Source organism: Lepus europaeus, chromosome 3 (genome assembly GCF_033115175.1).
Source record: "Lepus europaeus isolate LE1 chromosome 3, mLepTim1.pri, whole genome shotgun sequence".
NCBI lineage: Eukaryota > Metazoa > Chordata > Mammalia > Lagomorpha > Leporidae > Lepus > Lepus europaeus.
The window spans coordinates 20,480,953-20,497,654 of record NC_084829.1 but is presented as its reverse complement, the minus strand read 5'-3'; positions in this window follow the sequence as shown (position 1 = coordinate 20,497,654).

Below are 16,702 nucleotides of genomic sequence, written 5' to 3'. Positions count from 1 at the left end.
TTCAGCAGGGGATTTGCTGTCAAATCTTTTGATTCTGATTCATGGCAAATTTTCACGTCATTTATAAGAAACTTTCAGGTTAACTCATATATACACATATATACATGCAGTCAAAAAAAACCATTTTCAAGTCTTGAAAATAATTTTAAAGCTTTTTCTTAATTAATTATATGTATGTATATATATATATGTGTGTGTGTGTGTGTGTGTACCAGCCCATGTACTATTTCATTCCTAGAGAGTTCTTTAGTTCCTCTTATTTGGAAACACAACTTACATCTAATACTTTATATTTCACTTGCGAATAAATGTACAGGCCCATGACAGAAAATCTTAATGGTACTTTATGATGATTTTCAGGAATTGGCGCAGTAACATTACATTTGCTTTGCCTAAATGCTTGCTCCAAATGGACCGTTGCTACCTCTCAGCCTTCATTTGTTATTCTTTGTGCTGGGTTCTGATGGGCAGGCTGCACTTGCACTTTCCTGCCTCTGAAAGTTGTCAGTTCTGGTCTGAAATATCATGGCTGAAGGTTCATTTGTCTTGTCAGAGTTCAAAAGGGCATCCGAGCTTTATCCCCTGCCCTCCCCACCCTTTGCCTGCCTTTCAAGCAATTTCAAAACAATTCTTCATTGCCACTTGGATTTCGGCCTCAGTTTGCGTGTGCACATGCTGGCGGGCGAGGCTGTTGCTGCTCACCCTCCTAGTGGAAGGAGCTACAGCTGGAAGGCACGGGAAAAATGAAACTTGAAGGTATTAATTTTTAAACTCCCACACCAGTTGCTGTACCTGTCACTTAAGGCTTCTGGAATTCATTAGTGATGACAGAGATGAACAGCACATCCTAATTGAGAGCTGGCACCTGCGACTCGGCAGCCGTGGCTCCCGTACTGGCACTAGCACACGGTCCCTTTCCCCAGGTCTGCTGTTCTGAGAGACAGCAGCCATTTCCACAGAGGGTAGAGTTGAGAGAAGGAAGCCAGTACCCCAAGAAAATATTTCTCTTTTTCTCTCCTCCTGTCTTCCCTACTTGTTCTTGTGCAACTCCTTCCCTGTCATATATTGAAGTCGTCCATCTTGTAAACCACATAAAGTAAAAACAGAGCAGAAGAGAGGGAATGCAGATGGGGAGGGAAAGTAACATGAAAAAGGAAAAAAATACAAAGGGTGAGAAAGACAAAGAGAAAAATACTTGAGTATGAAATCTCACAATTTTAATATTACGTCTCCTGATCATTTAACGGTTCACATGTTGCTGCCCTACAGCTTACCTAGTTGTTAAAAAGCAGCAGCTTGTGTTAACCTCATGCCCATAAATGTAACATGAATACAGAACACATCCACACCAAGGAATTTGACAGAGGTATGACTTTTTAAAGACTTTGTTTAACTAAAACTGTTCTCAAATGGGTTCAGAAATATTCATGTGATCGTATCTCTTAGATTCCTTAGGAATAAATACAGACACATTTAGTTCTGGAAGATAAGAACACACACATGCATGTAGAATCACTATGCTTTGTGTGAAGTGGTGGACATTCAACAGATGCTCTGCGCTCTCTACCATAAGTGAAATTATTTCTACAATCCATGAAAGCAAAATTAAAATTAGTTTGCAATAAATATCTTAATATATTTTATGTGAATACCAGGCATATTTTAAAACTTAGAATCATTTAATATATTCATTAATGAATAAAATTATTTGGCTTTTTCTAATTAGCACTTCCATAGATGATTTTGGAGGCAATAGCAAATAAGATAACTTGATCATATATATTAGAGTTTTGGACATATTTCAACCACTTATTTTTTTAAATTATAAAACATTTTTGGAGCATTGTGGAATTGTTTGGTTACCTATTTTGTCTCTAGATTCAAACCAGAATATCCATTAGCTAGGATACACTGAGCAAGGCACTTAATTTCTTTAGGCCTTGGTTTGCTGGTCTGAAAGATTGAGATAAAAAATAATTTTCAATTCATATGCCTATTGTGAGGATTAAATGATAAAAAAATTTATACATTTTGAACAGAGTGCTTGACACACAAGAAATGCTCAGCAAATGTAACCTTATTATCATTGCCAACTATATATACTCAATGATGTCTGTGTTCATGTGAGTTTCAGATTTTTGAGAGCTGACCCATATGAAAGACAATGTGGAACATCCCATTTCAATTTCCAAGGAAATTAATGATTTGTGGTTCCAGAATAAGCAATAATATAAATGAAAGGGAAAATGTCCATCCAGGCTGGATACCATGTACAGTTAGAGTCATGAGTCTCATTGAGAAGGGAGCATATTATTGCTTAGCCACATAATAACCTTGATATAGCATAATAGAACACAGCTGAATCTTTTGAAAATATTTTTTTCTATCTTTGGTTGTCCATTCACTATGTTGATTGTTTCATTTTCTCTGCAAAATCTTCTTAGTTTGATGTGATCCAATTTGTCTAGTTTTGCTTTAGTTGCCTGTGCTTTTGGGGTCTTATCCAAAAAATAGTTGCCTCTGCCAATGTTTTGAAGTGGTTCCCCTGTTTTCTTTTTCTTAATAAAATTATTTACTTGTTTATAGAAAGAACAGATTTCATTTATTTCACATAAGCAATTTTAAGAACATAATGGTAGTTCCCAATCTCCCTCACACCCTCCCTCTTCCTTCCTTTCTTATTTTTCTTAAATTTAGGGGATGACATTCAATTTACTTTATAATCACAAGCTTAATCTTCCACGAAATAAAGAATTCAACAAGTGGAAAATAGAAAGACCACTGTTCCTCAGAAGTATAAACAAGAGCCATAAACAGTAATCAAATATCAATGTCACTTTCTCTCAAACACATTGCATTTTTAATGTTGTGTATTAGCTACCACTTATTATCTGTGTGATCTTGGTCAAGTTATTGAATCTATAAATTTCTCATTTTAAGAAGAGTAATTCTATTAAAAATTGTCAGATATTTTAAATAGGTACTTCATATAAGAGACTTTCCAAATGGTCTATAACCATCAGGAAAGAGAAAAGCCTTTTAGAAAAATCACTTTGGGAAGCAATTTTCCTAAATCTGATGAAGATTACGGTGTATATAGGTAGACCCATAAAGTCCAATGATTCCAGTTCTGGCTCTGTGTCCTAGAGCAATGTGTCTGTACACATAACCAAGATAGAGAACGACAAATTTGTAGAATGGTTTTCCAAAACAATTGTAAAATGGGAACATACATAATCATAATAGGAGAATTGATGAATTGTGAATTAATAAACATGATTGAATAACATTTATGGACAACAATACCAATGGATCTTTATCAATGTAAGGATTAGCTAAAGAATCTGGACATAAAGTAATAAGCACTGTATGATTATTGTAACAAAGCCTGGCTGCATTGTGTCAGGGGAAACATTTAAGCATTAAACGTATGCAGCAGTTAGCATAAAGTCAAAATTACTTAAGGAGAAAAGAGAGGGTGAGATTAAGATGGAGGCAGCTTCTGTAGTAGGGACTAAGTAATATTTAATTTCTTGACTAAGGTGGTGGCTACCTATACATTTATATTTTACATGTTTTTCCTTCTATGTCTTGCTTTTCCACAATAAAAATATATTTTGAAAAAGCAATACTTTTAGCTCTCTGTAGCTACTTCCACTAACTCTTCCAAGAAAAACATTCATAGTATTACAAGCAAAACTCTTTGATCTTCTTTGAATTTAATCTGGGATATTTCCAATTTTTAATGCAATCTCCTTAGTTTGAGTTATAGCCCATCTCCTTCTGCTAATTTCCTTAAAATCTGGAGTCCCAAATAACAATTCAAACAATGGTTATTTTAGCCAACTGTCTTTGTAAAAGAAACACACCAGTTAGGAGAGGGGGATACTTTTTTTTTTTTTTTTTTTTGATAGTGTTAGGACTGGAGCTCCTGATTCCTGTTGTTGGTTGGTTTGTCGGTGTTTGGCATTCCTCCTATGTAGCGTTTTCCATATTTGTTCCGTATACATAGAGTAAAGGAAAGCACCTTCCATGGGATCTATGCAGAATTTCTGAGGATCCACAGTCAATCACACTGTGAAGTTATGTCTCATACCTTATTCCTGGCCTGTGCACCCTGGGAAGACAAGGCTTTGGGCTACTGTAAGATAACCTTAAGAACCCTAGACAAAGTTGTAATTCATACGCCTTAGTAAAAATTTCCTAAACATTTATTTGACTGTGGTATCATGTATTCTGTTTAGCAATGTAAACAGAGAGTGGACCTGTGGTTCCACCTGTGTCTGTGACAACTGAGAGTTCAGGATAAGGGGAGGAAATGAGTTCTAGGGTGTAAATCCTCAGGACAAAAGAAACACAGTCACTCCATCCCTTCCAAGGAATTCTTTCTAAAGCTTCACCATCATATCTGCAGGGATGAACAGGCTGTGCTGAGGACAGCGGCTGTATTTCCCCAATTCTAGGTGTTTGGAAATGAATGCCCTGTTGGGTGCTAGTCAACCTCCAGGTGTGTCTTTCCAGCTCCCTACCCCACTAGGACCTTGTACTGCCTATGTATTATCCCATTAGCACGTTGATGCGGGCCTTCAATGAAATCTTAAGGCAATAAGCTAAGGAAAGAGAAGAGCAAAACTTAATTCTCTTTGTATATTTCTCTTCTCAGATCAGCCACCAACTGCACTCTCCCCTGGTTGCAGGGCAGAAGAACAGCTTTCAGTTTCCCTAAGATTTTCTTACTTGCGGTATTGCCTTTGTTGATATTTCTCTTATTACATGTTTTCATGTGTATTGCTCAGGAACTTTTATGAGCAATACCGTTTAGTGAAATGAAAACCCACACTCAGTCCCTTCTTGGGTGTGTATGGGCGAAAATGGCCCGAATCATGGAATGTTACAGAATTCATTAGAGGACAAGTTTATGTAGATAATAAATGTTCATCAACCAGTGTCTTAAGGCAAGGCTACCAGGGACAACCAAAACAAACAAACAAAAAAATCAGGTACAAAAATTACAAGAAATACAGAGGATAAGAAAAGCAAAATTGTGTTGCCAAAACAATCTGAATTGGGTGATGTATAATTTTAATATCAAGATGAAAGGTACTGGAAATGTCTACTGATTCCCCTCAGAATGTAGCCAGTTATTAAATTCAGTTATACAACTATTAAAAATGTTCGCATTTATTTATTTGAAAGACATTTTGAGTGTATGAGAGAGACAGAAAGAGAGAGAAGCAAAGTGTAGGTACTCATTGAATACAGTTTTGCAACTTAAATTTTTTTTGAAAGGGGGGGCAGCAGATGTCCATCTCTCATCTATTGGCCCACTCCCCCAAATGCTTTGAATCAGACTGAAGTCAGAAGCGTGGAGCTCCATACAATCTCCCATGTGGGTTCCAGGGACCCAAATACTTGGGTAATCATCTGCTGCCTTCCTGGATGTGTTAATAGTAAGGTGCATCAGAAGCAGAACAGCCAAGTCTCAAATTGGAACCTTGATATAATATGCAGGCTTCCCAAATGGCAACTTAACTCACTGAGCCACAGTGTCTTCCCCTCATGAAGTTTTTTAAGATCTTTTGTAAATATAATTTCAATTTTCTTTGTACAGAAGAAACATAAATCCATTTTCCATGAACTTTTTGAAATTCCCTCATACATCTTATTGACTATAATTTCAAGACTGAAGAACAGTAACTCTGTGCAGCAGTACCTGGAACAACCATCCATTTTGCTTTGGATAAAATTTAGTGAAACATTAAGAGGAATTTTGTGCAAACTAAATGCCTCAAAGGCTTTGTGATACTATTTTTGGTTTCATGGTCTAGAGAAATATTTAAAATAGCTATTAAATTAGATAATTTGAGAGACAGTTAATAGACAAACTTTAACCTTTTTTGGAATAACCTGCTTGAAAATAAATGTAGATTGGTTTTTGGCTTCGGCCTTCACCTCATTAAGTCACAGTGAAATATTTCCATGGACACTTCAGAACTAAAGAAAAACAGTTCTAATAAAACTTATGGCTAAAATCTTCAGCCAGATATCTCATCCCCCCCCCAAAAAAAAAACAAAACAAAAACAAAAACAAAATATGTTATGATCAAGGTAAAGATATGGAGTAAAAAATAAAAATAAAAAAATAAAAAGTGTGGTTTCTAAGCTTTATCATTTTAGTAATAGGAAGGAAACATGCAAAATTTGTGTTTTTTCAAATTAAAATTAAGCACATGGGTTCTAAACAGTTCTTTAAATAATTGCAGCTGGAATCTAGCAAAACAATATCAATCCTGGGACAATGGAGAGAAAGAAGGTGCTGCTGTTAATGGTGTCTGGAAATCATTTCTCAAGTAGCTGATGGCCACCTTAGGAATGCTCATGGAAGAGGATCACCTGATACTTTGGGAGAAACTGTAACTCTAGTTCTGAGTTTCAGAGTATGCGTATGAACAGTTTGTGTACAATTTTTTTTTTTTAATCATGGAATTTTTCACCAGAGAGAGCTGTCAGCAGACCAAAGACAGAACATGTGCTGAAAAACAGATGCAATACATTCACCAGTTAGCTAGACAATCTTGAAAAAGGCTTCACTTCTTTTAGCCTCAATTTCTTCTAAGTCAAGGAAATTCCATTTGATAATTTCTAAAAGTATTTTCAATTCAAACGGTAAGAGCCCCTTAAAGACACTATTTTGTGGATTGGACATGTTACTTCTCAGCAGTGACTAGTCTAGCTTTTCACTAAAAAGAAAGTGAATTCAATTGATAATATCCAAGATAATGATTTAACAAGATGGTAAAGGGATAAAAGTACATGACCAGAAGACATAAAACTTAGCTTTGTGTCTTGTCATTCCCTCAAGTGCTTTCGGCAAAAATTTCCACATTGTCACATACTCTTCCTGTTGTTGGATCAAGACGCAATAATATATATGAAAGAACTTGGATCATATAACACAAGGGGACCATGAAAAACTATACAAATACAAGTGAGTTGTGTTCTGTGCATGTTTGGTCACATCATCATTAACCTAGATAAGACAGGAATGTGCAGTAGCATTGACATTTAGAGTACCACATTTATAAGTCTACTGAGAAAACTGGTTTCTACGTGGTAGCTCAGTTATACCAGTTATCTCCAAATTGGTCTCTTGGCAAAAGATCATTAGTATTAAATGGAGAATCTATCTAGTTTGTTCATTTAGAATATTAAAGCAAGTGAGAAAATCATGAAATATTCTGTAGCACTGTGACAATTTTATGTTCCAATGAAAGGTTAGAATGCTAAATGATATTCATCAAATTCTAAATGTAAAATAAGAAAACCATAAAAATTATAGAATAACATATGGGAGAATATGCGCACAAACATGGGCTCATTAATGTACAAAATGCAAAGTGTATAAAGGAAAAAATGTTGAAAATCTAATAAAATGCTAAATTATAAACTCCTACCAAAGTTAATAGATGATTTATAAACTGGAAAAATGTTTACGTATAAGAAGGGATCAATTAATAGGATAAAAAAGCACAGTTAGAAGGCATTAACATTTCAGAAAAGTATATTTATAGAAAGATCCTATGTATTTATTGAATATAATCTATAATATATCTATAATATTTATAGAAAAGGAAGAAATGAAGAAAGGAAAGTGGGAAAGACAAAGGGTATAGACTATTCACAGAAGAGAAAATATAAAAATATACATATATAGTGTACATTTTTATTTTTATTTGGATTTACATATCCTTTTTCTTTTTTAATTTATTTTTTAAAGAATACAAATTTCATAAGTACTACTTTAGGAATATAGTTATTCTTCTCACCATATCAGCCCTCCCACCCACACTCCCACACCTCTTACTTCTCCCTCTCCTGTTGCCAGGCCCATTCTCCATTAAGATTCATTTACGATTAACTTTGATATTTAAAGAAGACCAACTCTATACAAAGTAAAGATTTCAACAATTTGCGCGCGCACACACACACACACAAATACTGAGAACTGGTTTTACAGTTAGCTCTCAATACAACTCATTGAGGACAGAGGTCTTGCATGGGGATCTAGTGCACAATGACTCTTGTTAACAATTAATGTTCTTATGTATAGAAAAGTCAGTGACCACCTGGGGTTCTTGAAATGAGCTGCTTAAGCCGTGGAAGCCTTTTGAGTCCACAAACTCCGTCAGTATTAGGACAAGGCCATAAGCAAAGTAGAAGTTCTTTCCACCCTTTAGAGAAAAGTACATCCTTCTTTAATAGTCACTTCTTTCCACTGGGATCTCACTCACAGAGATCCTTCATGTAGAACACTTTTTTGCTACAGTGCCTTCAGTTGCCATGCCTGAAATGCTCTCACGGGTCTTTCAGCCATATCAGGAAGCCTTAAGGGCTGATTCTGAGGTCAGAGTGCTATTTAAAGTGATTGTCATTCTATGAGACTGCTGTGTGGACTGCTTCCCATGTTGGACACTCTGCTTTTTAATTTTATAAATTATTATTGCTGGGCACCTAATCCTATCTATATGATCTCTTCAACACTTACCCTATGTGTATGTTCACTTTAACACTTAATATGATTACTTTAAATATTAAGATGGCATTTTTACCACTGATTTTAATGGGATTTGGAATCCTATGACAAGTTTTTAAACTGTACTCTTAGAAGTAAGTCTGTAGGAATATACTTACATATGTGTGTGTGTGTGTGTTGCAAACGAGTATTTCAAAAAGTTTGTAAAAAATTAAACTGAGATCAGTTTATTATGGTACAAAAGTCTTTTGAAATCCAATGCATAGATTTTAGTAATATACATTTTAAGTGAATTTTTTGAGAGCACTTCATATATATGTGAATAAGTAGAATAAAGTTCTACTCTCAATTTCATGCAGTTAATCTTGGGGAAAAGAGCTTGATTGGCCAGTTGTTGAGAGGTGGCTTAACTTAATCAGCCAAAAGCCATTGAAAATATGAAGAAAACCAAAAGTCTGGAGTTAAAAACTAAGGGCAGATCTGAACTACAGAAGGCTCTGTTGATATTGGAGAGCTGGGTTGAGACAAAATGAGGTTTGAATATGAGAAGAAGGACTTCATAATCTTGGGCTTGCTGAGATTTCAACATGATGTTACTTTTCTGTGTTTGGACTTGGGGCAGGATCCTTCAAAAGAAGACATCTTGAACAGATGACTTTAAACTAGGCTTGAGGCAGATCATGACAAGACATCTTAAGTTACTGATACTCCTCAATAGCATCTTTAAATAGTGCACAAGTGAAACCACTTGTATTTTCTGTGATCTTTTGGATGTCAGATGGAATAGGAATGGATTAGGATTAAGGCAATTTTATTTATGTGTAAATGTAACTGGAACCAGAAATGTTTGTGGAAGGGTCAGAAAGAAAAGTGAATATGAAAAACTGCCATGAATGTTTGTAAATTCTTTTCACAGACTTTTTGGTATTTTATTTCTGAGAATGCAAAGGCAAATCAAATCAAATCAAACAAAAAAGTAGTTTTCCAGTCATCTGGTTTGGCTCAATCAAATATTTGAATATGTAATAGCCTTCTTTTTAGGTCATGTGAATTTTAAAAATACAATCTTATCTCAAGTTAGACTCAATGTCCACTTAATTTTTTTCTATTACATATTTGAAGCTGTATTTTATTGGTATTTATGAGAAAATAGCACCTTTAATCATACTTTGAGCTTGCCAAAGAACAGTTAATAGACTTTATAGAGTTTGGCCAAGGTCTAAATTAATCTGCAGGGCTCCTTGTGGTCTTGTGTACACAGTTATATTTTACTTTAAACATAATTAGATTTCATTATGTGCCCAATAAACATTTTACTGAGATTTTCACAATGTCCATGGCCATATATCTATCTCAACAGCCAAAACATTTGGTGAGCTTCAGTTCCTTCAGTCCTGTTAGGAGCAGGAAAATGAGTTTTGGAGAACAGGAAGGATAGTCTGCCTAAGGCTGAGGGCAGGTAGCCTGGGAGCGGCTTCTATCTTCCCTCTAGGATCCTCAACTACTTTGGGGAAGAGAGGCACCTTCCAGCCAACCAGCCACCTGAGAGCAGGCTGGAGGTAGGAGACCAGGAAGATATTCCCTTTGTAACATTACTCTACCTGTCTCACTACTAACTATCCATTGTTTCTCCCCATGTGTGCCCCCACCATAAGCTAGTGTTATCTCTGAGAAGGATGAACTTAGCACCTTAGAAAGGAAGCGGTCATCTGACACTGAAGAGTGAATCACAGATGGCAGAGGGCAGAGCCGGAAGCCTGCTGTGAACTGTTCCTCTTGCATTTCCCTTCACACATTCCACGTCACATTCCTGCCTGAGCTTTCCTGCTGCTCATGTCCATGTTATCCCCCCCCCCCCCCCCAGTTTCACTGGGCTCTGAATTCTGTCACCTTCAAGGCCTTCTCAGCCTTCCCATGTTTGTAAAAACTCTATCCATTCTCTACTCCTTTCTCACTGTCCATATCCTTAATAGATCTTTGTGATATTTTCTTCTTTCTATTTATAATTGGATAATATCTTTTATCTTAAAAACAAATAAACCCTGTTAAAATGTTAAATGAAGACCCAGTGATCTGGAAGCTTTTTCTTTGTAGTTGATTTGTGAAGTGCCCCATTAGCTGATACGTCACCTTTGGGCTGCTTACCTCTAGGCTTTTCTTTTTTGAGAGAAAGAGAGAAACAACTTTTCTCACACAGGCATATGTTGTTTACCACAACGTTTACATTATAAGGTTAAGGTTTGATTAAATGCGTTGAACTTATTTCTTACTGATATGATCTCTAACACTTGGTTTACCTCTGTTAGTCTTTGAGTTGTGAATTTAGTCCCTTCTGAAACAGTAAGAAAAGGACTTTTGAGTGAGCCACAGGGTCCACTGTGTGTATTGTGAAAAAAACCACGCAAAAATCAGACTCTTTGAAACAAAGGTTTAAGAATTTGTGATCTGAGAACAAGACGCGTAACTTGAGATTATGCTGGTTTCTATCTGTTCTTTCCACTGCCACTGCCTGGTTTTAGACCATATTATTTTTCATGTTGATGATTGGAAACATATTCTCGCAGTCTCTTTCCATTCAATTCTCCCAAATACATACTATGAATGAAGTCATCTTTTCAAAGTATGGTTTGGAACATCCTGCTGCTTGCTAAAAATGCAATTATTATTTTTATTTTTGCTTTATGTTTGTCAAGCTGCTTACCTGGTGAGGCAATGCAAGCTCAGCAATTAAACTCTTCTAGTTCTGTTTCTGTCATTTCTTCCTTGGGCAGTCTGTGCATTAGCAAAACTAACTACTAATTGTTTCTAGTATGAGCACAGCAAAAATTCACTTCTTTCATGGCTTACCTATACTATTGTTGGTCTTTGAAATGCTTTCCTCTACCATCTGCAAATGTTCCAATTCTACCCATTCTTAAAGATTCAGCTCAAATTCTGTCTCATTCTTTATACCATTTTTGATAACAATTGATATCTTTTAAACTACTGATTCTATTGAGACAAGTAATGAATCATGAATAACTGCTCTTAAGTCCAAAACTAAATGGCCTGAAATTTAGTTGTAGTTGCAAGCTAAAAATTTAATCTGCTTGTCAGATTGTCTATCTGTCTACCTACCTAGCTAGCTAGCTAGCTACCAATCTGTTATCTTCCAAATGCATCCATCTGGTCTAGACACAAAGGCAGCTTTTTACTCACAACTAAAGCAGCAACAAAAGCAGTCACCTTGCATGGGTTCCTCAGTGCTCATGAGTGCCCTGTTACTTGCGCATCAAAGGAAAGCAGTGCCAAAATTAGAAAACTCGGATCTTATTTAGGGCTGTTAGTGACATGTTCATCCTCTCCTCCCCTAAAAGGGGGAGAGACCTTGTTCTTAATCTGAGTTGTAAGCAGATGTCCCTGGGGGAGGAGAATGAAGGCATCTCTAGGTTTATTACCGTGGAATGTAAGCAAATCTTCCAGGGAGGGAAGAGGAGACTCTTACCTTTACTACCCTGGGACATCTCCAGAGAGAAAGACATCTTCAGCTATTCTGGAATGTGTCCTTATACAAACACCAACTCCAAATGCCTTTCCTCAGATGACTGGAACCATGGAGAAACATGAGATAAGTATGGAGAACTGTCTTCCAATCACCCATGTGTCAGATGTATTCTATATGTTATTTCCATTTCTAACCACAACACTGTAAAGTAGACATTCATATTCCAGTTCTGCAGATGAAGAACCTGAGATTCTGAAAAAGCCAATAACATGTCCAAAGCTACACTGTTAATAAGGCATCAGAGTCAGAATTCAAATTGATCATTTGGCCTTAACACCAATACTTTATCTAATGTAAAACCTATGTGGTACATCTACCCCTGAAAAAACCCTTAGGATGCTTTGTGTGAATTTATTTTATGTCAAATATTTTCTGTTTTTCTCATCCTCGTGTGAGTTTCTTGAGGACGGAGACATATCTTAAACCCTGCGCTGTGCTTAATGAAGTGCATACTTTGTAATTATTAGTTGCCTTATTAATATTGGCCAAATGAAGAAAATATGACACAGTATGTGTGATGAAAATTTGGCTTTATACAAGTTAAATAATACATGACTGTGGAAAAGAGGTCACATCACAAATCTCAAATATAGGAACAGCTTACCTGAAATATTAATAGTGATCTCAACCATTTTTTACTCAGCTGACAATTTAGCTGGGGTGTTTATGAAAATTTGATGTGTAAAGTTTAGAGAAAGTAATGAAGAATTGATAATAATCAATGAGGAGGAATAGAAAAGCTTGTACAAGTCAACTCATATGAGAATACAGGTTTAAATATAGGGTAGTTTGAAAAATGAAAAATATATTTTATGTTAGAACTGAACTTTCTCAGTTTTTACCAAAATCATGCTCTCTGCTGAAGAGTCAAAAGTAGTAGTTGAGTTAGAGACTTTTATCTTCTCAATCTTATTTTGGAGCAAAAACCTTTGGCTTATAAAATACTCATCTTCTATTTGCATGGCCTGTTTTCTTTTTACATAATTCATGTCACTGGAATATGTGTTCCTAATTCTCCCTTGCTTAAAACCAGGCTGCTTCACTATTCCGAACTTACTGAGCTTCTTAAAGAAAAACATTAGAGACTGTTGAAACAAACACCTATTGCCAAGCTTAGTCCCAACTTTGCCATTAAGTAATTCTACTCAGGCTATCCAGTAGAACAAATATGTTTAATTGTATTTCCTGCTTTTGGCCAATATTCACTGCTTTCCTTTCCTTCATAGGTTAGATCACGAGTTTTCAAGGTCATTCTTGCATTCCTACTGAATACAGCTCTGAATATGTGCCACTTCTTGAGATAAGAACCATCTATCCCCAATACACATTGAAAGAACAAAAATACATTTACATGACATTTTAATAAATTTTAAAAGTGATATTTTAAAACAAAGGGGACATTTTTACCTTTCTTTGAAAAGATGTAACAAGAAAACAGAAATGCAAGTTCTCAGGTATGGGAGGAAGGTTATGTTTCATTATACTTTAAACTACTTTGGCAGTTGTTTTCCTTACATATATGCAGGATATTAAAGTGTTAGCTGTGTGTGTGATTTATTGTGAAACCTCTTTACCCAAAAAAGCCCTGCTATTTTAGTAGAGTTCAATATATTTCCTTTGGGGAAGATTAAATAAAATATGTTAACTCAGTTAAATTTGGAGTCTGATGACAAATGACTAAATGTGTTCAAATTGGGCAAGCACAGGAAATCTGTCCAGCAAAGGACTAAACTGGGAAATAACATTTGAATGTACACTGGCAAAACTTTGTAGTTTGTTGTTTTAGAGTTCGGCATTACAATATGCCATTAATTTTAAGTAGTAAATTAAAGAGTTCGTGTATTACGGCAAGCAAACTAGCTAAAATTCAAAAATGCATATTTAAAGTTAAAATGATATTAAATTAGACTGGGATAGTCGAGCATATTTTAGATTTCATTGGTGTTCGATATTTTAAAAAGGAAAGGATATTTTCACTTATCCCAAGTCTTCTGTCTGTTTTGTCAAAATACACTCAGGGACAGCCCAACTCTGTTCTGATAACTGAACTAAATTATTCTGATGGTAGAGAATATGAGGATACTTCAAAGAGCTATGGATAAATGGAATTAAAAGATCACTTTATTTTGGTTCTAACATTATTGAAATCCATGCATTGGCTTTTTATAACACATATTTTCTGTGAACATTCTGAAATAAACTTTATATGTCCTTACCATGAATTTTTTTAGGAACACAACTGGAATACATGGTAGATAGTAGGAATCCCAGTTAAACAACATGGTTCTGTAAGTAAATATTTGGAATTATTGATATAAAGTATGGTGTTCTTCCATTATCATAAGCCCAAAGTGATTTAGATAGAAAAGATAACCTTTTGCTCTTAGTGCAAAACTGAAAGGTGGATGATTTATTTTTAACTGTGTTGTGAATATCAAACCTTAGAAAAATCACCTATAGATATAAACAGAAACCTGGAGAACTCTCCCTATGCCCCCATGTCCTCCTTTCATCGACTCCTTGATGCCCAATCAGAGTGATCTCCTTCGGAAATACCCAGGATGTCCATTCCATCCTCAGAACAGAGACTGGATCGCACTGCTCTGTCCGCCCAAGAATACCTACTTCTCTTAGAGGGCAATCCGTATTAGCAGCCACTTACCCTTATTAAATGGAGAATCAAACTCCTGGCAACAGAATATTATAATAAATTCCTTTATCCCTTAATTATTCTTGTACTTCCTAGAAAGCCTTGTCTATTTTCCCCAAGTCATAAAACTTAACAAATTACACCCTATAGGCTCAAGTATATAACTATTTGATTATTTTTTTGTTTCTTTTAGAACATTTCTAATGGATCTTTGGTGTGGTGTTTTCTGTTGCAACAAACAAAAGAAAAAGTCTTCACATCGCAAAACCAGAACAATGTGTGATTCCTTAGAATACACTTTTGTGTAAACCCATTTCTGGGTGTTTTATGAAATGATAGCCCAGCACTGAGGATTCAGTCCATTGAACTAAGGATGGATAGCATTTCTCAGACAGCTGGACAAGTAATGAACCAAATATGTTCATGTTCTAATGTTAGAACCAAAAAGACTTAAAGGTTATGTTTTTAATGATATTGAGTTGTCAGTGTCTGTTCAGATGAAGTTTTCACCACCTAAAGCAGGAGTGGGGAGCATCCAGCCTGTGGGCCACATGAGGCCTGCAACATCACTTGGTTTGACCCTGCCAAGGCAACTGCAGGCAAGACTTGGAATTCAATAAATCAATAGCAGGCTAATTTTTAAGTTGATAATTTTATATGGCCTATGAATGATTTTGTAAATATCCAACTAGCTCTTGGCAGAAAAAAGATTCCCCATCCCTGACCTAAAGGAATGACTTCCATATTTTTTTGGAAAGTGTATTATCATACTACAGAAAATGCAAAATGAGTTGTACATATGAAACATTGCATGAGCTAACACAATAATTGAAACATATGCAACAATGAAACATAAGATAAGCAATAGCAAAAAAAAAATCATGAACTGGAGAAAACCTCCAACTGGATGGAAAAAATGCATATATTTATGGAACTATTTTCTTCAAGAGTACTATGCAAAATGGAATAATATGATCACAGTTTGGTCTGAAAAATTTCCAGGTCTCTAAAATGTTTTTATACTATTTTTATATTTGAAGCCCAAAGTGTGGCCATCCAGCCACTCACAGAAAGGCTTTGTGACTGGAGATACCATTACCCATAGTGTGTCTTGTTGGGTCTCTGTTGATTTTGATCAATTTTAAGTGTAAATGATTGAACGGTTGAAAAATGAGCTGCTTTTAGTGAACTATTATAGGTTGAATAGAACTGCACTTAAAAGATCACACGATGGGAACAAGTTAATGTGTCTTGCAGTCTAATTGTTAGTGGAAAAAATAATCTCTTTGAGCTGAAGAGTGGTAGAGAATGAGGCAGCAGGACTTTGACAGATAGGCATCAAACCTTGTTTGAACTCAAACACTAAGTGCTTGGCTTTTATCTCTGTCAACTCATGATAACTTCTGAAGAAGCTGAATAATATTGGCTGAATTTAGTGAAGTTTCAACAAATACTTTAATTCCAATTAATTGGTCACTTGGCCATCTTGATTTAATAAAAATAAGGAGGATTTGGGTCTATTTTAAATATTGCTTTTCTTAGCTTTGGTATCTAAAGCAATTTCTAAGCACCTTAATACTTAATTCTTTGATATAAATATCAATTTGTAATAATTCTTGGTTTAATTTCCACAGAGGAAATTTACTTCCCATAATGTATACATTTTACTATAATCTTCAACATAAATGATAAAGGTGAAATTTTCTCTTTAAAAAAGATCTTTATCGTGGTAAGAAGACTTAACATTAGATGTATCTTTTGACAAAGTCTTAAGTGTACCATACGTTGTTCTTAATTGTAGGGCATGGTTGTACAGCACATCTTGAATTTCTTTATATTGCATATTCAAAACTTTATGACTGTTGACAACTTTCTCTTTATTTCTGAGGCAGGGTGGTGGTAGGGGAAGAGATAAAGAATTTCCATCTTTAGTTTTACTCCTTGGGCCAGGCAGAAGCCAGGAATGGGGGATTCA